Below are 20798 nucleotides of genomic sequence, written 5' to 3'. Positions count from 1 at the left end.
AAAACAATACAAAAGGTAATCATTGTCCCTATAAGTGTAGTCAGATAAGGTAAACTTTTTGTCAGTAAATAAGAAGAAAAGAAAACTATACTCATCCCTATTTTTTGGTAGTATTAGCGTAATTGTTTTGCTAGTAGGTATTAGCGTAAGACAAAGACAGTATAATTCTCTCAATTTATGTTGGAAAGGAGCAGTGGTGGCCGAGTGGATATGACGTCTGACTTTCAATCCGGAGGTCGTGGGTTCAAATCCTGGCTCGTACCAATGAGTTTTTCGGAACTTATGTACGAAATATCATTTGATATTTACCACTAGCTTTTCGGTGAAGGAAAACATCGTGAGGAAACCTGCATACATCTGCGAAGAAATTCATAGGTGTATGTGAAGTCCCCAATCCGCATTGGGCTAGCGTGGGGACTATAGCCCAAACCCTCTCGCGCATGAGAGGAGGCCTGTGCTCAGCAGTGGGACGTATATAGGCTGAAATGATGATGATGATGATGATGTTGGAAATGAGACTTTCTCTGGCCAAACTATAATAACCCTAAACTAGCGAGCGTGTATGAGGAATGTTATGAAACTGAAGGAAGCGAAAGAGGTATGTCAGGATTGTAGCAAATGGAAATCCGTGATTTCTGCTGGGGTACCAAGACGTGATTATATGCATGTATTTACTTATACTATAATAGTTTCTAATATCGCAGATGTGAGTGACGCCCCTTTGAGTTGCGGAACACTAAACGGAATCTTATTTATTGGATCCTCGCGTTATGAGGCATTCAAGGATTTACGATTTTGGCCTTCGATTGTTGACACTGACAGAGCCTTTATAGTAGCGTTCATACAAGCGGGACTTTTCAGAAAAACTGATACCATTTACTTTTAATACTGGGCATTTTCCGCAAATCGACATTGTGCCTATTTTGCGTGAAAACGAGATAGCACTACTCTAGCCACCCCAGCTCCTCCGTGAAACCTAGCAGTGTCTTCAGGTTGCTAACTGCCTCCTTCAGTGTGCACAGAGTCCCTAAGGTAGTACCAGCATACTTATGGAGTTTAGAGGCATTGAAGAGAAGAAGAAGAAGCTGTCTTCAGGTTGCTAACTGCCTCCTTCAGTGTGCACAGAGTCCCTAAGGTAGTACCAGCATACTTATGGAGTTTAGAGGCATTGAAGAGAAGAAGAAGAAGCGAAAAATATTATATGGCTATTGTTTGGCGGCGGCTAAGTTCTTGAATTACATTTTCACGTTCTAAAATTTCTCTTAGCAACATTTATGTTTCAACGGTTCAAAGGTGACACATTAAGTTAGAAAAATATGCCGCGAATATCAGCTAATACATATTATAAATATTATAATACGTGTATACCAAGCACATTAGGTCTAGACTTCAAAACTTATGTAATTTAGGTTCAAAGGCCACGCTGAAGAGGTTTTCTCAAAGTTATTCTTCAAATAAATTTTATCAGGTAAATGTAGAATTTGATTGGCAGTCAAAACCCCTTGCACCAAACCCTTTAAACCTTTTGAAGTATTAGTAGAAAATAAAATGAAACATCTTACGCCAATCGACCCCCCAGTCCCACGACAATACCTACTTACATAAAATATATGTAGACATAAATGTAAAACTTTCCGAATTTTTTTTTTGCTTGTTTTCGCTCTCCTGCAAACTATGTAAGTGGCGTATGGCACAAACGTATTCTTACCCGACGAAATATGAAACGGTGTCGTCACGCCATCTAGCCGAGAATAGGCTAAAGGTGTGTGCGCCATCTATCCGAGAATGACTTTTTCTTGATTTCCGAGGCACGTGTTTAGTGTTCCGTACAAAACTTTGTTTACGGAACACTTATTTTCTTAGACTTTATTCATCTTATACGAAGTTAATACATATGTCTTTGGTAGCAAAGACATATGTAACTTACCGACTATAGAATGACTCACGCTAGTTCTTCCTTCAGTTTTCTATAGAAAGTGTCACGTGATCACCGTCACCTGTCATAGAAAAAGAAGTGTCGGGCGCCCCGGTCCCGCACCGTTCTAGCGTAAGGCATCTATAAATAATAATGTGACTAATTTTAACCTCTAGCCGCCCAGAGACCTATTAAAAGATCTCCTGTTCCATTTTAATTTGAACTTTGTGTTGACAAAATCAAGATTTCATTTTGCTTGGCAAGGTTTGCCGTATGGGAGGCTAGAGGTTAAGCAATTTAATTTTTAGATAGGTACTGAGATGTCATTAAAAATAATTGAAAAGGGGCAACTGAACTGGAAATAAAAGGCAAATACTCCCCGAATCCTGAAGTTAAGTAAATATCAAATACCTTACACACGTGTATTCTGCTGACGTAAAAAAATCTCTCGTATTTCGCAAACATATATCATTCGCAGTTCCAAACTGATCTTATTCCCATTGTAATAACGCTCAGTTTACCTTGGCGACTGTTCGCGTGACTGCTTCGAATGAAAGGATAAGTAATGATCACACTTGACGGGTTCAGAAAACCCAGTTCATTGTGAAAATCATAATATCATTTGAAGGTGAGTAATTTTGGAAAAAATACTGGAGATTTTTATATGTCATTTCTATGATTTATTTACTTTTTTACGAACGCATGTTTTTCCTACAGTTAGGTAGGTATGTCAAAACAGGAGTACTTATAATATAGGTACCTAAGTACAGGTTAGTAAAGGGCCAGCAACGCGCATGTGACATCTCTGGGGGTTGTAGACATCCGTAGGCTGTGGTGACCGTTTTCCATCAGGCAGTATGATTGCCATCTTTTCATCCTATCTGATCGTGCCACCTTTATCGCTTGTCATATCATATCGCCTGCAGACGTCTAAATTTATACAACCTACAATATTAGTTGCCCTGTGTCCCTGCAGCGCAGGCGTGGCTCACTCCGCGATTTCGTCGCTTTGCTACAGGTAGCTAAAAGTACAACATCCGTTCCACCCCAATTTTGGGGAAAGCCATAAGCCGCGCGTGGCGCTGTCGCCACCTAGCGGCCATATCTGTGCTGATCGTAACAGACGCGTTTTGTTAGAGAGTGAGTCTTCTGTACCTAGTACTATTATTATTTTATTCTGTGCCTGCAGTGAAATTATTCTAACATCACACATTTGACAGTTATGAATTCACCCTTATAGATAATATGATATGAAGTTGTCGTTTAACTGAACAAGTGAAAGGTTTCAAAATTGAAACATGCACCAGCGTAACACTAATGGTTTAAAAAGTGGAATGGAAAAAAGAAAGAATAGGGTTGGAAAGTGGAGTGGAGTGGAATGGTTTAAGCATTATGATGTTTTGAAGGCACAAGGATTAAGGGTCTCTATTGTTTCCCAAATAGTTTTAAGTATTAATGTATTGTTTGTCCCCATTTTCGTTAGTCATAATTGGTTTTTCTCAGAAACGCGTAACTCTTCAGGATTACCATAAAACAAACCTAAGCTAACCTTTCTACAGAATAACCTTCCAAAAATCCTGAAAAGTTAACGGTTTCAGTTTTATGACTAACGATAATATGACAAACAATACATTATGACTTAAAACTTTATGGGAAACGAAAGGGACCTCGAGGATTAAACATACTTTGCTACCGAGTCTAACACATTTTTGTTACCACACAAACACAAGTAAAATTCTAACTGAAAACATTACAAATCATATTCAAATAAACGTTTAAAATATATTTATCATTCAAAATTATCACTTAAAAGTCGATCCAACATTGACTTTTACTGATAGAATAGAATATATTATAGAATTTGTTAATTTTTCTTTATTGATAAAAGATTCAATAAAAATATAAAGACTTTTAAAAGATAATTTTGCCATTCTTGGGAATAAAATGTAACTTTCTCATCAGTTCGAGAGCAATAAAGAAAGCCTTTACGGTATGTGTGGTGAAATTAACCAATTTAGAGCCTGTATATCTGAGAATCTATTTGTGCGGACAAACGATCCAATTTATTTCCAAAACTGCATGACTGCTATCTAATAACTAACCATCAAAACCAAATACAGTACCTAATTAACTATGTTACATAAGTACCGAATCACACACACAAAACGTTCTAATAATGAGCAAAATGCTCAAAGCGTTGTTTACGTCAGCATACAGGCCAATTCGAACATAATCTGACATCAGAATATTATCTGAATGGGGACTCTATTGTTTTCCAAAAAGTTTATGGACATAATGTATTGTTTGTCCGTATTTTCGTTTGTCATAATTTGTTTGGTTTAGAAACGTGTATTTTTTTCAGGATTGCCATAAAACAAACAAACAAACGTAACCTAACTTATCTATAGGATAACGTTACGAAAATTCTAAAAAGTTTAGTTAAAACTTTATGTGAAACAAAGGGAACCCCTCTGAATGACATCATTTAGTTATCAACTTATCACGCATCGAGATGCCGAGGCAATAAGTACATGTATATAGGTACGGACAAGTACGAGCGAAATGCACGATATCGGAATCACATCATTTAGATGTATTTTTGATATTAGTATACGTTCGAATTTTCCTGTAGCCTCGTAAGGCCCAAGGTCCTACCTATAGGACTTATTCAGTTCGATGAAATTTAAATCATATCCAATTGGAACAGAGTTTCATTTGTTTTACGTCGTTCAATTTTTATACAAAGCAAAATCAAGTCTATTTCTTACAGTGTAAGTTCAAATTGCAGTGGCAAATTTTGGATTATTCATTTGTATGGCTGGGCCTTCGGAGGGCAGGTAAGCGTAAATTAGTAATAGGTCCAATTTATTGGATGCACAGCAAACCGTTTTGCATGAATGATGTTTGGTAATTCAAATGAAAACATTAACTAAATGCACTAAAGATGGCAACATAATACCAATAAAATATTTCCGCCACGGCAGACGATACGGTGGAATACAGTTTAAATAACAACTGTGGGAGTTTGGCACGCCAAAATGACCAACATTAAATAACATGGTTAAACTGTAGCAATATGATAGTGTAGTTGAGCACGACGGCTAGCATGTCAGCAAGTAGCTCTGCGCGCACCGGCAGCGCGCGCTGCAGTCGCACGCGCAGAGGCGCCGCGCGCAGCCGCCGACACAGCGCGCGCGCCGACCGAGCGCAATCCTCCGCCTCGGGCCCTGGAATTTGACATACGGGAGTAGTTCAGTGGCGAGTATCCAGCGGCGCGTGAGCCATGGCATCGAGCTACCTAAGTATTTGAGCAGCACGCACTGTGGCCGCTCGTAAAATTGCTTTTTCAACGGGCTTGTGCACATTCAATCTGAAGCAGACCAGAGTAGTAACAATAGTAACCGCAGACTAAGGCCCAGTTGCACCAACCACATTTAACAGACTGATGAACATCAAACAACGGTGAAGTATGAAATTTCCCATAAAAATAAATTTAGCGAACGCTTTAACGGTGACAGACGTTTTGGTGCAACCGACCCTAAGCTGCATGCGTACATACATAACAGCTGGTTACGGGTTTGAAGTAAAAAAAAATACCTCATAAAATTCCAACTATAACATGGAAGCTACGCCGCACACCCTGCCATGGCTCGCTCGTGCGTTGACTTAGTTTTCTCACTCAAGAGTCTTGTACCTACAGAAAGCGGTAGCAGTAGTAGCTACTAAGTGCCAGCCTTACTTGTTATTAGCAAGTTGTGAAGAATAGCCAGGTTCTCATCCAGTTTATCAGCCTCGTTTTGAAATCGTTGTCCGCCGACGATTATCAGAATATTTATCGTTATATAAAGTATTAGTGCTGCCATGTCATCTGCAACGTTTGAGTTGTACAACCATTGCTGGAATGAGAATTCAGGTTTTAACAAAAAAAAATCTAAATATGTGTTTTTTATTGATAATATTGCTCCTTTACCATACCTCGGTTTTTAAATAAAGCGTTCCTTGATACACCAATGTGATGTAAAGTACAGTTGATGTGAATATCGATAGCGAAATCTGCAACAATGTAAGATGTAGATACTAATAATTTTTTTGGATACATGTACCGAATGTTCTGTTTAAATTAAAATGTTTAGATGTAATTCTAGGGAAAATGGACCATGTTGTTCAATCTCGATAGTAATGTGGCACAACAGCAACTCTGAGATATAATATCTAAAACTTTCGCGTTTTGAACACATATTATCTCATGTTTATAGATGGGTGACGGGTCTAACGCGAATTTTATTCAATTACCTTTGTTTACCGACGTTTCGACACAGGTTTCACTGGTCGTGGTCGCGGCTGACTGATCAGATGTCCCCGCAAAATGTCAAAACAGAGATTTGTGCAACTACCCGACGAAAAACCCGACCCCTACCCGACGAATGTGATGTCTACCCCAAACTTTTCCATACACTTTTCGTCGGGTCTGAGATACCCCACACTAGCGTCTTTTGAGCGTCAGCAACCAGAATTAAATGGTAATATTAACCTGTGCTCCGAAGCAATCCTGCAGTCGTTGACAGGCGACTCCGATTAGGCGGCTTATTTCACCCCACATTTCTAATTGACGAAGCATTTGTTCTGCTTCATCGCTATTCTGAATCTCAGCAAAACTTAATTTGTCTGCCGCCGTCAATATGGACTCGTTCAAATATTCAGACATTTTGACAACGATATTAATCAAGGGCGTTTTCGGAAAAAAATATTTGGGTAAAATATCACTGTCCTACGACTTTGGTATACTTTTTTACCGTCAAATACTGTTTTAAAGTGTACTATATGTATACAAAAATTGTAAAGTGATTTATTATCTGAGTATTTATGGTAAAAAAACTGATTAAATGGTACTTTAAAGTAAAGAAAATGTACAAAAACTGAAGAAAGGGAGATAATTTTTGAGTGTCCCATGCACACTTTGCATACTTTGGATCCAAATATTATATATCTGCCTTCTTCTAGGCCCGAACCTGGTTGTTGCGTGATAAGATCGTACCAGCCAAAATCTATTAAAAACCTTATTTTTTAGCATCTAAAGTAAAAATATGCATTAAAGTTTAATTTATTGTTGTCCTTCAATATCGACGTAGTGGAAATTTCCACCAACGTCACGGAGTTTTTACCAACTTAGTAGCAAAAATCTACTAATATCATACGGATTTTTACATGATCGTAACATTATGTTCCTATAATTACCCGGTGTTTAGGTTTTACAAGGCAATTGGGCTCGAAAAAAGCTAGTGTAGGTTGTGCGTCACGATGTGCAGAAATTTGTTTTCCACAACGAACTGAATTAAACTGAAGATAAGGAGTCAATTATTGACTAAATATTTATGAATTATGTTAGATTATTATGTGTTGTATGATATCAAATAATTATAATTAAGAAAACTCAAACGATCAGACCGCTATTTCGCTTTATTAACCAACCGGCATGCCTACGTCACATCCAAAACGTTACGTGATGTATTAGTGGAACAAAAAAACGTGACGTATGGAATGAAAATGCACGGTTTACATGCCGTCAGTTTAAGGTGCCAAAATATAGTAGGTAGAGTGATATTAAAAACACACAAATAATTTTATTCTAGCTATATTCTTCTAACTACTCGACCTACTAGTAATTACTTAGCACCAGTGGCGGCTCGACCTAAGAAACGCTGGCAGGCGCAGGTTATGCTTTCGACTGCAGCAGTATTGCAGTACGACAATGCTGCTAACTGCAAATGTCAAAAAACTGGGCAGCAACATCTATTTTGATTTTGTAGCAGTAATGCAGTCGGAAGTATTATCGTGCTGCAATACTGCTGCAGTCGAAAGCATAATTACTGCAGGAAATTTCAAAATCTGTTAAGTTAAAAAACTGTAATAATAGGTATTAATTACTAAATTATTTAATTTAGTACAACATTAAGTAGGTATTAAATTAAGTAGCTATTTTCCGCACATGTAAACCCTTCATGTAGTTCCTAAACGCGATATTGTGGTCCATAACGTCACTTTGTCCTACTGAGGCTGTGATTGATTTTATTAGAATTTATATAAATTTTTAGGATAATTGATACTGATTTCGATCTCATTTGCAAGAATAATATATGATAATTATTAAAAACAACTTTTTATAATACCTTTACCTTACGTTTTTTATAACAAAATGATTGCAAAGCAACAATTAAAACGAAAAATGTGACGTATTGGAAAGACTTCTTTAAATAACTTTACTGTAATACTTAGTATTGCAGTTGTTATTCGTTTTTAGAAAATTAATATTGTTTTGTATTTCAATAAATAAAAACTGGTTCACTTAAAACACTTCGATCTTCACTTAAAACCTGCCTAAAACTTGTAACGTAATGGATCGTCACATTCGCTGTCATTCAGTTTAAAGTGATTTATTAGGAATATAAATAATTTATATAGAAAGAAAGTAACATTTTCATAAAATATATAAATAGTAGATTTAATTCAACCCATTTTTAGTCAAAAAAAATTTTTTTTTGGTGTGTGGAATTCCATTACGTGACGGACTCTAATTCTAAAAACGCCCCAATACGTAGTAGACAACACTTTTCATAATAATATCTATTTTCTAAGAAAATGCTTAAAAATGTCATTGATATCTCAAAATTGTCAGTTAAGTTGTTGCATTGATGGTAAAGATAGATTATTGTAAGTATCGTCATAATTGTTGAAGCCACTGCTAGTATTAAATAAGATTTCCTCTGCTGCTTTTTTGCAATATTTCTGTATCTCAAATCATGTTCACATAATTTTTCAATTGTATCTAAAGCAGAAACAAATTTTTCGTAATCATTAGAGCGGTAATTGCCTAAAATAATGGCTACTAGACTAGTAGACCCCACAAAAAATAAGTAGGTTCCATCAAATAAAAATATAATTATACCTTTGGTTTCGAGTTCACCAAGTGAATATTTGATCACATAAACAGAATATACAAACACCAAACAGCTTTCTACAAACATTCTAAATTTTACAAAATGTCTCTCGTTTTTACTATATGAGGAATAATTGCGGTGAACGCACAACACATATTCTATTATATTAAGTATTTTTATTACACTTAACATTGACATCGCTTCAATACGTGTTTCGATATAATTACGCCACTTTAACACTGGGTACTCTCGTTAAAAAATTGTAACAGAATTCACCTAACAACGTACGTGTGTACCTTACCTACGGTGTCAGAGTTTCATTTCATCAATTCTCTTTCAATTTCATTAACAATCTCATTGATTAAATTGATAGTTAATAGTCTAATCAATTCTTGTCATCAATTTGTTTAATTTAATTTTATTGACTTATGCTCAAGTTTATAACAGAAATATCCAGTGTTAAAGTAGCATGATAGATAGAGACACGTGTTGTGACAATGTCTATATTGAGTGTATTTAAATTACTTAATATTATTGAACGTGTGTTATGCGTTTACCGCAACGTTTCGTCTTATAGTAAAAATATGAAATATTTTGTAAAAATGCGAATGTTTGTAGAAAGCGCTTTGGTGTTTGTATATTCTGCTTATGTGATCCAAATTTCACTTGATGAACTCGCGACCAAGAGTACGATGACATTTGTCTTTAATGTAAACTTCTTACTTTTCGTAGGGTTAAACAGCCTGGTAGCCATTTTTTTAGGCAATTACTACTCTAATGACTACACAAAATTTATCTCTGCTTTAGAGGCAATTGAAAAAATATTTAAAAATGATTTTAAATATAAGGCTATTGCAGAAAAACAAAGGAAGAAGTCTTATTTAATCATCACAGTGGCTATAACAACTATGACGATCCTTACAACAATTTATCTTTATGGCGACTGGAACACCTCAAATTACAGTTTGGCGGTGACAATGTATTTATTAAACGCTTTATTGGAAAATAGATATTTTTATGAAAGTATTGTGTACTACGTGTTAATTGATATCGTTATACTAGTCCTTAAATATTTAAATGACTCCATATTGAGGGCGGCAGAGAGATTGAACTCAGAGCTTGCTGAGGTTCAAAGTGGTGATGAAGTAGGACAAATGCATAGTCAACTTGAAAAGTGGGGTGAAATCAGTCGCCTACTCGGAGTCGCCTGTCACCGACTACAGATTTGCTTCGGAGCACAGGTTAAAAGCACTTCTCAATTTCAATCAGGAAAAGAGCTGTAGCATTAAAGTATGCTGCGTGAAGAATCTCACGTTAGACCAGGCCGTGTCCGGGGCGGAGCCTCCGGGGCATCGTTTTCTATTGAAAGCATAATGTGATCGCCTGTCATGTCATAGAAAAGTGAGCGCCGGAAGCTCCGGACCGGACACGGCCCGGTCTAACGTGAGTCATCCTTGATGCGGAAAACGGGTAATATGAATGAATGAATATCACTGTCAAGGTGATTAATTGAGTTAACTTTCGTTGTAGCAATGCTTTGTCGCGATTGGCATGTTAATCCATCACTCAGTTTATCTAGAAAATTGGTAGTCATATCGCCTGTTTTAATCAGCATAATGTAATTCTACGCAGCGAAGGTGTCAAAAACGGAATTCACGAGTAATCTGCAACAAAAAATTAAAACAATTTTATTGTGTATTGTTCAGATTGTTCTTTACTGACCTTTTAGGTAGGTTTGTACCTAATCGAATTTAAGCTGTTGTGAGACATACTAACATTGAATAATTTGCTAGTTCTTGAGAAAGGAGACCTAGGCTCTCCGAAACATGTCGCGCGAATGACTAAAAACAAGTGAGTCTAAATCGTAAAATTATTCAAGGTTTGTACCTACTTCACAAGGTAGGTAGGTAAGTATCATCATTCATAATACCTACGCTAATCCCGATTATCCTTCTCTGAGCATCATAAACTGTACTCATAATATTCAATAACATTTAAAATAAATAATATACCTACTTATAGTAGTTATGTTCATTTAGAATTTCGAAAATTCCCTTAAGTCCAATTCAATGCTTAGAACTGGTTTTAGATTATTTGATCTAAACATTCTAGACTCTAATACTTGAAATAACTTGCTATACAAATATGCAGTAAGTTAATTATGTTGCATTGTTGCAGATTTCGCTGTCGATATTCACGTCAACTCTATTTTACATCACAATATTGTACCAAGGAACAATTTATTTAAAAACCCAGGTAAATAGTAATGTAACTCTCGATTAGATGGCGATACCTTTTGACATTCAACACATATCAGTGAAAAAATAAGGATCATAATCAAATAGCGTACTAAAAGTGTTAATCATTTGTGTCTAAAGATGGCAGTAAATGTACAATATTCCTCTAGTCTATATTCTCTTTGTTACCAGTCAGCAGCAGAAGTTGCTAAGCGGGCCAGGTTTTCAAAATGATCTTGACGCGACTTTATTTTTAAGAGAATAAGAGCGTGTCAAGGAATTTTGAACACCTCGCCCGCTTAACAATTTCTGCTGCTGACTGTAGTAGGTAATAGTAGTGAATTATTTGTCAAAAGCTTAATTCTGATTCCAGACAATCTTCAACGCAGCTAACGTCATAGATTACATATCAACGTTAACACTTTACATGTCGATAAAGATTCTGATACTTGTTGGGGGACAACGTTTTCAAAACGAGGCCGATATGCTGAACGTAAACCTAGCTAATCTTCACAACTTACTCATAACAAGTAAGGATTACTCACGCCACGGGCAATTTTTAGGGTTCTGTACCTACCCAAAGGGTAAAAAACCGGGCAAGTGCGAGTCGGACTCGCGCACGAAGGGTTCCGTACCATAATGCAAAAAAAAAACAAAAAAAGCAAAAAGAAAACGGTCACCCATCCAAGTACTGACCCCTCCCGACGTTGCTTAACTTTGGTCAAAAATCACGTTTGTTGTATGGGAGCCCCATTTAAATCTTTATTTTATTCTGTTTTTAGTATTTGTTGTTATAGCGGCAACAGAAATACATCATCTGTGAAAATTTCAACTGTCTAGCTATCACGGTTCGTGAGATACAGCCTGGTGACAGACGGACGGACGGGCGGACGGACGGACGGACAGCGAAGTCTTAGTAATAGGGTCCCGTTTTACCCTTTGGGTACGGAACCCTAAAAACGGGACCCTATTACTAAGACTCCTCTGTCCGTCTGTCTGTATGTCCGTCTGTCACCAGGCCCCCCTATTTCACCACGGTGACAGGTGCGACCCTTGTCGACATCAATGTCACTGACGTCACAGGCGTCTATGAGCTACGGTAACCGGTTACTATCGGACTAGCGGTGTGCTTGTTTGCCACCAACATTTAAATTAAAAAAAACTCCATTATATCGCCAATAAATGAGTGAAAATGAGAGACCTACTTATTTTGTGAAGCTAATGACAATTGTCACCAGAAACACGACAATTGTCGACGATTCCGGCAGATTACTCATTTCCTGACAATTGTCATCATCATCATCATAAACTTCGCAAGAGAAATACCTATTCTTTGCCGATATAATAAAGTTTTTTAAATAATACAATGATGGTGACAAACAGGAAAACGGCCCGCCCGATGGTAAGCTGTATCCGTAGCCCATCCGTCCGTCAGCAAAAGTAACATTTGTTGAATTGTCGCATCTGTCACCGTGGTGAAATATCACCTGGTGATATCATCAATGGCCACTGCATCCCTGACGGATTATTGTGGGCATAACCCCTTACTCTCCGCTGGATCCTCGCCACTTTCATTTTAATAAAACAAATTCCAGGATCCGAGGCGAATGAGTGCGCTCGGTCGGCGCGCGCGCTGTGTCGGCGGCTGCGCGCGGCTCCGCTGCGCGTGCGACTGCAGCGCGCGCTGCCGGTGCGCGCGGCGCTGCTCGCCAACATGCTCGCCGTCGTGCTCAACTACACCATCATATTGCTACAGTTTAACCATGTTATTTAATGTTGGACAGCTTTCACTGATTTTACTTGATGAAAAATTTAATATCAAGAAATTAAATCATAAATTTCTAATTATTCGATCTCAATTAATGCATACTAATTTAAGTGGAAAATGTAAATTTAAGGTACCATTAATGTAATTTGTAATCAACCTTAATGTTGCGACGAAATTAAATAAAACAGTGTATAGTTTCTTATTACATATGACCATATGAATTCACATGAATATTATAGTCTTTACTAATTGAAGTTTTTAATAAAATTAAATGCTTTTTGTTTATTTCCCTATTTGATGCATACCAGTTACTTATCATTTCATTTGTATCGCTACCATACCCGCCAGTCTTGTGAGCCTGACAATGGCAGAATTAAATGTTATTAATAAAATTATTCTTGTTGAAAATATTTTTGGCGTTTTTAGAAATTACACAGACATTAAACCAAAAGTGAAAACTTTTGTTAAGCTTTTTGTCGCTGTGTTTGCATGTTTCCATTTTTGCGGTTCCGTAATTTTCGCTCAGAGTACGTTAGAAGTAGTACGAAAAACCTCAGCTACAAATATGTTGTATTATTCTTTCATCGTATATATTTCTTGCGAAATTATTAACACATTGTGTTTTATAGTGCTCAGTTTATGCTATTCGAGTTCATTTCAAAATTACATTCAGTGTATTAATATCGTCCACAATTGGTGCAAAGATTTGGTTTTCATGAAAGCGATTCATAATTTGAATAAACGAGTGCTTATAGTCTCTTTGATGATAAGTATTGTAGTGTTTGGGATCATAGTAATCTCTTTGCGTGAACATTTTAGGTTTTTCCATCAATATGCTTCATTTGCCAATTTTTTTTTCATTACCTCTAATATCATTGCTCAGTGTCGTTATTTTGTCGAATGTTTGACTTATTATATATTATCTGAGATGATTGTTGCTTGCTTGCAATATTTGAACGGCTGTATTTTGGCAACTGCAGAAAAGTTAAAAAATAAAGAGCAATTTCATGATGGGGAGTGCTCGAGGCTTGAGGTTAATATTTATAAGTGGTGGGTGATCACTCAGCATTTGTCAGAATGTAGTGAGGAGCTTTCTTCGTCTTTTGGTCTTGAGGTAATATAAATTATCCAATATTAAAATATCAGTAAAAAAATATTACTAATTATTAAAGATAATAATCTCACAACACTCGCGAGGAAATAAATTTTTCACATCACCTATTCGAAAAAGGGCGTTTTCTCCCCCGCTTGGAGGGATCAAAGTAGGTAGCACTTTTCTTCCCTGTTAGGAGGGATCAAAGTTGTACTTTTCTGTTCTAGAACACGATTTTTTGTTTCTTGCATACTATTTTTTTTTGGTCAAATAATACATATTTTGGAACATAACAATTTCCTCATAGTTGATGTGAAAAGCAGTAGAGGACAAAGGCATTTAATCATCAAAAATGTAAAATTATAAAAAAAAAAGAATAAACAACAACAAAAACATGGCGCTAGTATGTGTCACACGGTATCAAAATTATTTCATCTTGGGCGTTAACAATTGAATCCCTCATTACGCTCAGTATTCTACGTTCAGGGTTATCTAGGATTTTAGAATCCATCGCTTCATTCAGGATTCAATGTACGCCCTTGACGGAAATATATAATTTTGATCCCTTGTAACACAAACTACTATTATTAAATTTACGCTAAACGTATATTATATTGATTACTTTATGGTTGATAATGTAATATTTCTGTAATAGTACATTACTACAGAGGCCGGGACAAAAGGGGTTGCCGGCCGAAGACATATAGACGGCCGAGCGAAGCGAGGCCGGATAGGTCTGAGCGCGGGCAACCCCATTTCCCGCCGAGGTATGTATAGTGCTTTTCTCAAACATGCAATGAAATAAATAAAATGAAAAATCCACGAAACCCAAGTTTTATTTATAGAAAAAACTAAAAGTAAACTACACCCAAAATATAACTAACACGTACCTATATCTTTATCACGCGTATGTTTTACACGAGTCGTGTATTTTTACTACCCGTATATTTTCATGTACCTATCTTTGATTTTTTCGCCTTGTATCCGTCTGACTGTCGTTTTCGTCACATAAGTTTACATAGTCTTTCATGTTGATATCATGTTTCACATAAATCGTTGCTTTATGCATGGAGAAAATAAGTATAATTTCCACAGTGTTCACGATTTTGTAGTTACTTTCATTTCTTTAAAATATGCCACAAAACTGTTTCTAATAAACTGTAAGCCATTTTTCTTAGATTCTAAAATAATAAAATTGCCATAAGCAACCATATAGATACTTCGTCTTTGACTTGACGGCAGAGGCAGCAAGTTATTTAAAATCAATTCTGGTTACGCTGCCAATTCCAACTCCTACGATTACAATTAAATTTAATTTCATTATTTTGTCGGGACTCATATTAAAGTAAAAAAATCAACAACGCACCATAAATCCAATAAAACAGAAATACAGAATGAAAATTTTTCAACTTTGCCACCATAACAATTAAAAAAAATAACTACGCGTGTTTGAGTAGACCTTTTTACCGCTAACGTATAGATGAAATATTTTAAATGTATTTATTTGTGTAGTTAAATATATAATTTAAAATTACAGAATTTGGTTAATAATGTATTATTTTGTTACGTTTCAAACGTAACTAAAGCAATTTCTTTTTTTTTAGTTCCATACTCACAGCGACATTGTAATAAAACAGGCCGAACGAGATTGTTTTCAGCGCCATCTATCCGCACAAGGAGACACTTGAACCCTTAGTCGCGAGCTGTCGGTCTAGAAAACTTTATGGTTCCTATTTAATATTAAATATTTTCTTTAATGGTTGAAATATTTAGGTTTAGTTCCTCAAAAATATTAGTACTCGGTATCGTTGTTCTTATAATATGATAATTTTCAAATATTGTTTGGGACATTGTTTGCAATGCCTGGCAAAATTCCTTGGCTCTGCGCGTGGGTTCATAGATAAGAAAAAAAAATAACAAGAGAGGAAATGGATTGTCGAACGAGATCAAGTCACTGAGATTTCCGCAGCCATGTGAAGAAGCTGGTGCAGATATTCTCTGGTCGCTTTGTACGGGAGCCATCCCTGTAAAATATGGAAATACATCTTCACTTTTTGTAGCGAGGTAAGCCACAGCGCAAATCTTTATAGAAATATAGCCCGGTTTTTTATAACGTTCGTCTTTACTGATTTTACATTTCCTTGTTACAGCAAACAGAGCAATATGGCGTCCTACATTGAATTCCTGTAGGATAATTCCTAAAGAAATATTTTTTATAAATGTCAGCAGTGTAGCATCAATCGCTTCACTTGAGATCCGGGTAAGCATTTGCGATTTTATTGTAGGAAATGTAACCTTTTTTTTTCGTCCTTGCCCATGTGTGTCGGATGACCGCATGGCCAATTTGTACGTTTTCCTGTAAATGCCAGATCGGTGTGTTAGTTTGGTAATTGTCCAGTTAATTTCAGTGGAGAATCAATCTTTTTTTTTATATATTGGGTTTCAATATGTCGTTTTTTTTTCCTTTAGCCTTTATGCCGGTCCCTACCCTGGGCTTTTTCTTCGGGCACGTGTCGGCGCTGGGCGTTGCTGAGGGCCTTGGGCTGGAGCTTCGTGCTGCTCATCGCGACGTTGGCGAAGCGGGCAGGCAGCCACCTGGACACGTGGCTGACGGTATCACCGCGTGTCACCGCGACTCTTGGCTGTTCCCCTGCGCGCCTCTGGGGCAGTGCGTGGCCACGGTTTCACCGGCTTCTGCTACGGACACGTGACTCAGGTGTGGTCAGATCTAATTTGTTATTGGCTCTCTCGAGCTCGTGACTCCTGTTGCGCATCGCGACGTTGGCGTGGTAGATAGGCGGTCACTTGGACACGTGGCTGACGGTTTCAGCACGTGTCACCGCGGCTTTTGGCTGCCACCTATGCGCCTCTGGCGTGACACATGATTTAGGTGTGCTACTAATCAATGGACTTTAATTAGCTTCACGCAATAGTGGCCTCTTAATAAACTTCAAGTGCTCAGTGCATAATTAGTGTATAGACATAATAAACTTTAACTGAGACTGCGTAACCAGTCCGATAGCATAGTGTTCTTAGTATAATAATAGCATAAGGTTATTTTCTGTACTGCCTTACTGTACTACTGTTTTGTGTAAAATATTGATATTATATTTAATTGTCTCGAGCTTGAACAATAGTTTTCTTTTCTCATCTTAGTTTTCACCTTTCTGTACGCTTTACAGCGTGCTGGCGCCCAATACTTTCTCATTCTCCCTGTTTAAAATTAATTCTAGTTAATAAATAGATTTTTAGGAATATCACAGACGTGTAGTGTGACAATAGAGCGTCAGACCCACGAACCCTGAGTACCACTGATAGTCCATAGCTCTTAAAACCCAAAACACCAATATAGCCTGTTACATTTGACACCCAACTAAGGGGCGACGCTTTATTTTTTTTTAATATTGTTGTCACAGTCTGTGGATTCCGAAGAAATCTCTCTTTACTATTTTTTGAGCTCTGTAATGCACTGTGCACATCTTCTTTTTTATTTTTAAGACGCCACTATTTTCTCTGTTTGCTTGCCTACAATTATTTAATACTTTGACCTTTTGACCTTTTACTATGTTAAAAAAATGTAATATTACTTTTCACTAAAAACATGAAACTGTATTTTCTAAAACTTTGTATAAGAAACTCTCTAAAGATTTACTACTCTGTACTTAAAATTTATCTCAAGATTTAATAATAATATTACTCTGTATGTAAAATAGGTTTACATATGTATGCTTACTGTTGCTCAAAGATGCACTCATTTTTCTATGTAAAAAGAGACCACTATTAAGTAAAACTTTAAATACATTATTTTTTCTCAAAAATGCACCAAGCGCCAGCACTAAAATTAATCTATCTTTTTTTTCCTCAAACTTGTTGGTCGCTGGTCAATTTCAGGTCTGCGGATGTTGCTGGTGGTTCATACCTCTCAACGTTGTCTCGCAGTCATCTCTGGTTCTCTCCGCACAGGTCATCTCTTCTGAAAGGTCAAAGTTAGTTCGCTCTGTCTCGCTTTAAATATTATAATATTTATTTATTTATTGCTTTATAGGCCTGGTAATTTAGGGCTAAAGCGTTCTACTTTATTACTACTACTCACTGAAAGGGAAGACACTTTCTATGTTCTAACATATGAACACTGTACCAAGCCTATCTGCTGGTACCTACTTATTTTGTAGATACTTAAATATATTTCTTAATTAAGGAAACTTAGTTCTTAAAATAACTTTTATTACCGCCTGACTTACCTCTTCTTGATACTCTTAAAATACTTACTTACTATAGTTAGGTTTAAGAAACTTAATTTTTTCCTTTTTACTTAGAAGTAATGTTTATGATGAGAAATGTTACTCATCTCTGTGTTCTGAAAATGAACATACTGTGCTGATCATGCTGACAGTACCTATTCCTAGCTAATAGATATTATTATATTACTTTACTTTATAGTGTAAACATAATTTTCTTATTGCAAGCATGCAGATTTTCAACAGACGGTTAGATATATGTTAGTTATAGATGTTACTACTATAGGTATTATCTTAAGAAACTTATCTTTTAATTTATGCAATGTTCAACAAAGGAATGTTGCACAGGTATTTCTATCGTTCTAAAATGAACGCTGTACTATTGCCTCTCTGCAAGGTACAAATACCTACTTTCTCTTGTAAATGTTATTTACTTGAAATATTTTTAGGTTAGGGTCACTGACACTGGATAACTTTGCTATCTAAATGTTCCATGAACATGGTTGTGAAATAAAACAACAAAGCAAGTTATTTAGTTACATTATTATGACACTACATATTTGAATAGTTTGGCATGGAGCCCACTGTTTAGATTATCCTGGATTTGACTTTAGTTCACATAACCTAATAAAGTGTCTTTGTTATGTTTGATTTTCACCATAACCCAATAAAGTGTTTTTGTTATGCTGGATTTCGCTTTGATTTCTTCTATGGCTGGTTACAGGCAATGAAGATACTTACTGCTGGCTTATGACTTGCTTGCTTGCGGCTTGCTTGCTTGCTCGCTGTAGCTTATTGACATCGAGGTTTCGTTGTCAACGAGTTTTCTTGGATGTGACTTCGTCTTGTGGTGCTTAGCGCGTCAGCTGATTTCGGCATTTAAGGTTGGTCTAGTGCATCTATAGACCAGCGGTGGAACAAAAATGGGTTTTGATAACATTAAAGTTTTTTCTTTTTTGATATGTTATTGTAAGCATGTTAAATAGCATTCATGTAGAAAGTTAGAAAATTTTAGGTGGAGCGTTCGGCCATATTTAAATTTTCAATTTTTGCTAAATAACTATGTAAATATAAAATTAAAGTTACAAAAAACTTTAACATATTCAATAACACTTTAATTTATTCACAATATTCGGTTTTTAGAAATCTGGAACAGCTGCTTTCTGGTGAACGTAAAAACAGGAATTATTATGTAAATACAGAATTAGAGTAGCTGATATTGCAAAATTACGATATTATCTATCAACTTAGTATACATGTAAAAAGTTAGAAATGTAGACAATGTGCTTGTCTAGATATTGATTTCTCGTTAAGCAGTATAGCCAATATTGAATTAAAGTTTGTAGAGTTAATATTACACGGTCATAATAAAGATCTTACTTCTCACACAAAAGATTAGAAATATAAAATCACGGCGACACTAAATACTGATACGTAAGTATGCATTCCGAGCTTATATTAAGTTACATTTCAAACGCGCGGCGTTTGCGCGCGCCGCGCTGTGCGCCGTGGCAGGAGGGAGCGATCGACGGTCGCGGGCTAGCGGTTAGCGGTTAGCGGTGCCCTTAAAAATACGCAAAGCGTTTATAAAATTATTATCAATGGTAAATAGTTATTTTACACAGTACACTAATGGAAACTTACCTTCCCTTATTTATTTCTATATGTACTAGGGATTGCCCGCGGTTTCGTTTACGTAGAATTCGTTATCGTGTTAAGTATAGAAATAATAGATACATTTGAAAATTATTTTAGGTGCATTGTCATACAAATAACTACCCTTGTTAAAGTATTCTTCAAATTCAATACACAGGTGTCATTTCAATATAATTTTGCGTAATTTGGCGCTTTTAGGTTATAAATGACTAGCGACATATATTTTTTAAGAGCGATCATCTCCGATAATATTTACTTTATCATAAAATCAATTTCAAACTAACGTTATTCAATATTTATCATTTTAAAGTCAATATTACCAACCAACTGATCCAATTTACCTACGGTAACAACTCAAAATTTTCATCAAGTTAAATGCCACTTTTCTTATCCGTTTCGAACAATCAAGAGGGCCTTTACGAGCTGATGTGGTGAAAATTTTATTTAACCTTCGTCCCTTGAAACCTTCACTACGCTCAAGGTTCAACTTTACGAACCACTCGCTATGCTACGCTTTAGAGTGTTTGAATTTGTAAATGTGCTTCCTGCCTCGCACAGCCAAACTGTGGAACGAACTGTCCGATACGACCTTCAAACCTTCAAAGACCCCCATCTTAAAGATCGGCAACGCGCTTGCTTCTGGTATTGCGGGTGTCCATAGGCGGCGGTAATCGCTAACCACCAGGTGATCCGTCTGCTCGTTTGCCTCCTATTTAATAAAAAAAATGTTTCGCTTGTTTGGGTATCAATATTAGCACGAGCGGTTAATCAACAACTTTTCCCCTTGTAAAATAAATAAATAAGGTAGGTGAGGTGCAGGCATATGAGGCCCGGCGGGTAACAAGGCCCAGCATTCAAAAATAGCAGTTGCTCCCTATTATTCCCAATTATTCTGAATTTGTACTTGTTGCTAAGAAGGCCCACTGTCAGTGCAGGTAAAAAGGTCTAGTCCCGGG

General features: G+C 36.5%; 1 long non-coding RNA gene across 1 annotated transcript in view; it reads right to left on the bottom strand.

Moving 5' to 3' along the window:
• Positions 1–236: 236 nt before the first annotated feature.
• LOC134665460 (uncharacterized) overlaps positions 237–20798 on the bottom strand; it is a 131645-nt gene continuing 111083 nt past the window's right edge. The window contains exon 2 of the long non-coding RNA XR_010098377.1: positions 237–347. This is a non-coding gene — a long non-coding RNA (uncharacterized LOC134665460). The remainder of the gene's footprint in view (positions 348–20798) is intronic.

This window comes from Cydia fagiglandana, chromosome 6 (genome assembly GCF_963556715.1).
Source record: "Cydia fagiglandana chromosome 6, ilCydFagi1.1, whole genome shotgun sequence".
Taxonomy (NCBI): Eukaryota; Metazoa; Arthropoda; class Insecta; order Lepidoptera; family Tortricidae; genus Cydia; species Cydia fagiglandana.
Note: the sequence above shows the minus strand (reverse complement) of the source record. Positions and strands in the feature narration are given on the sequence as shown.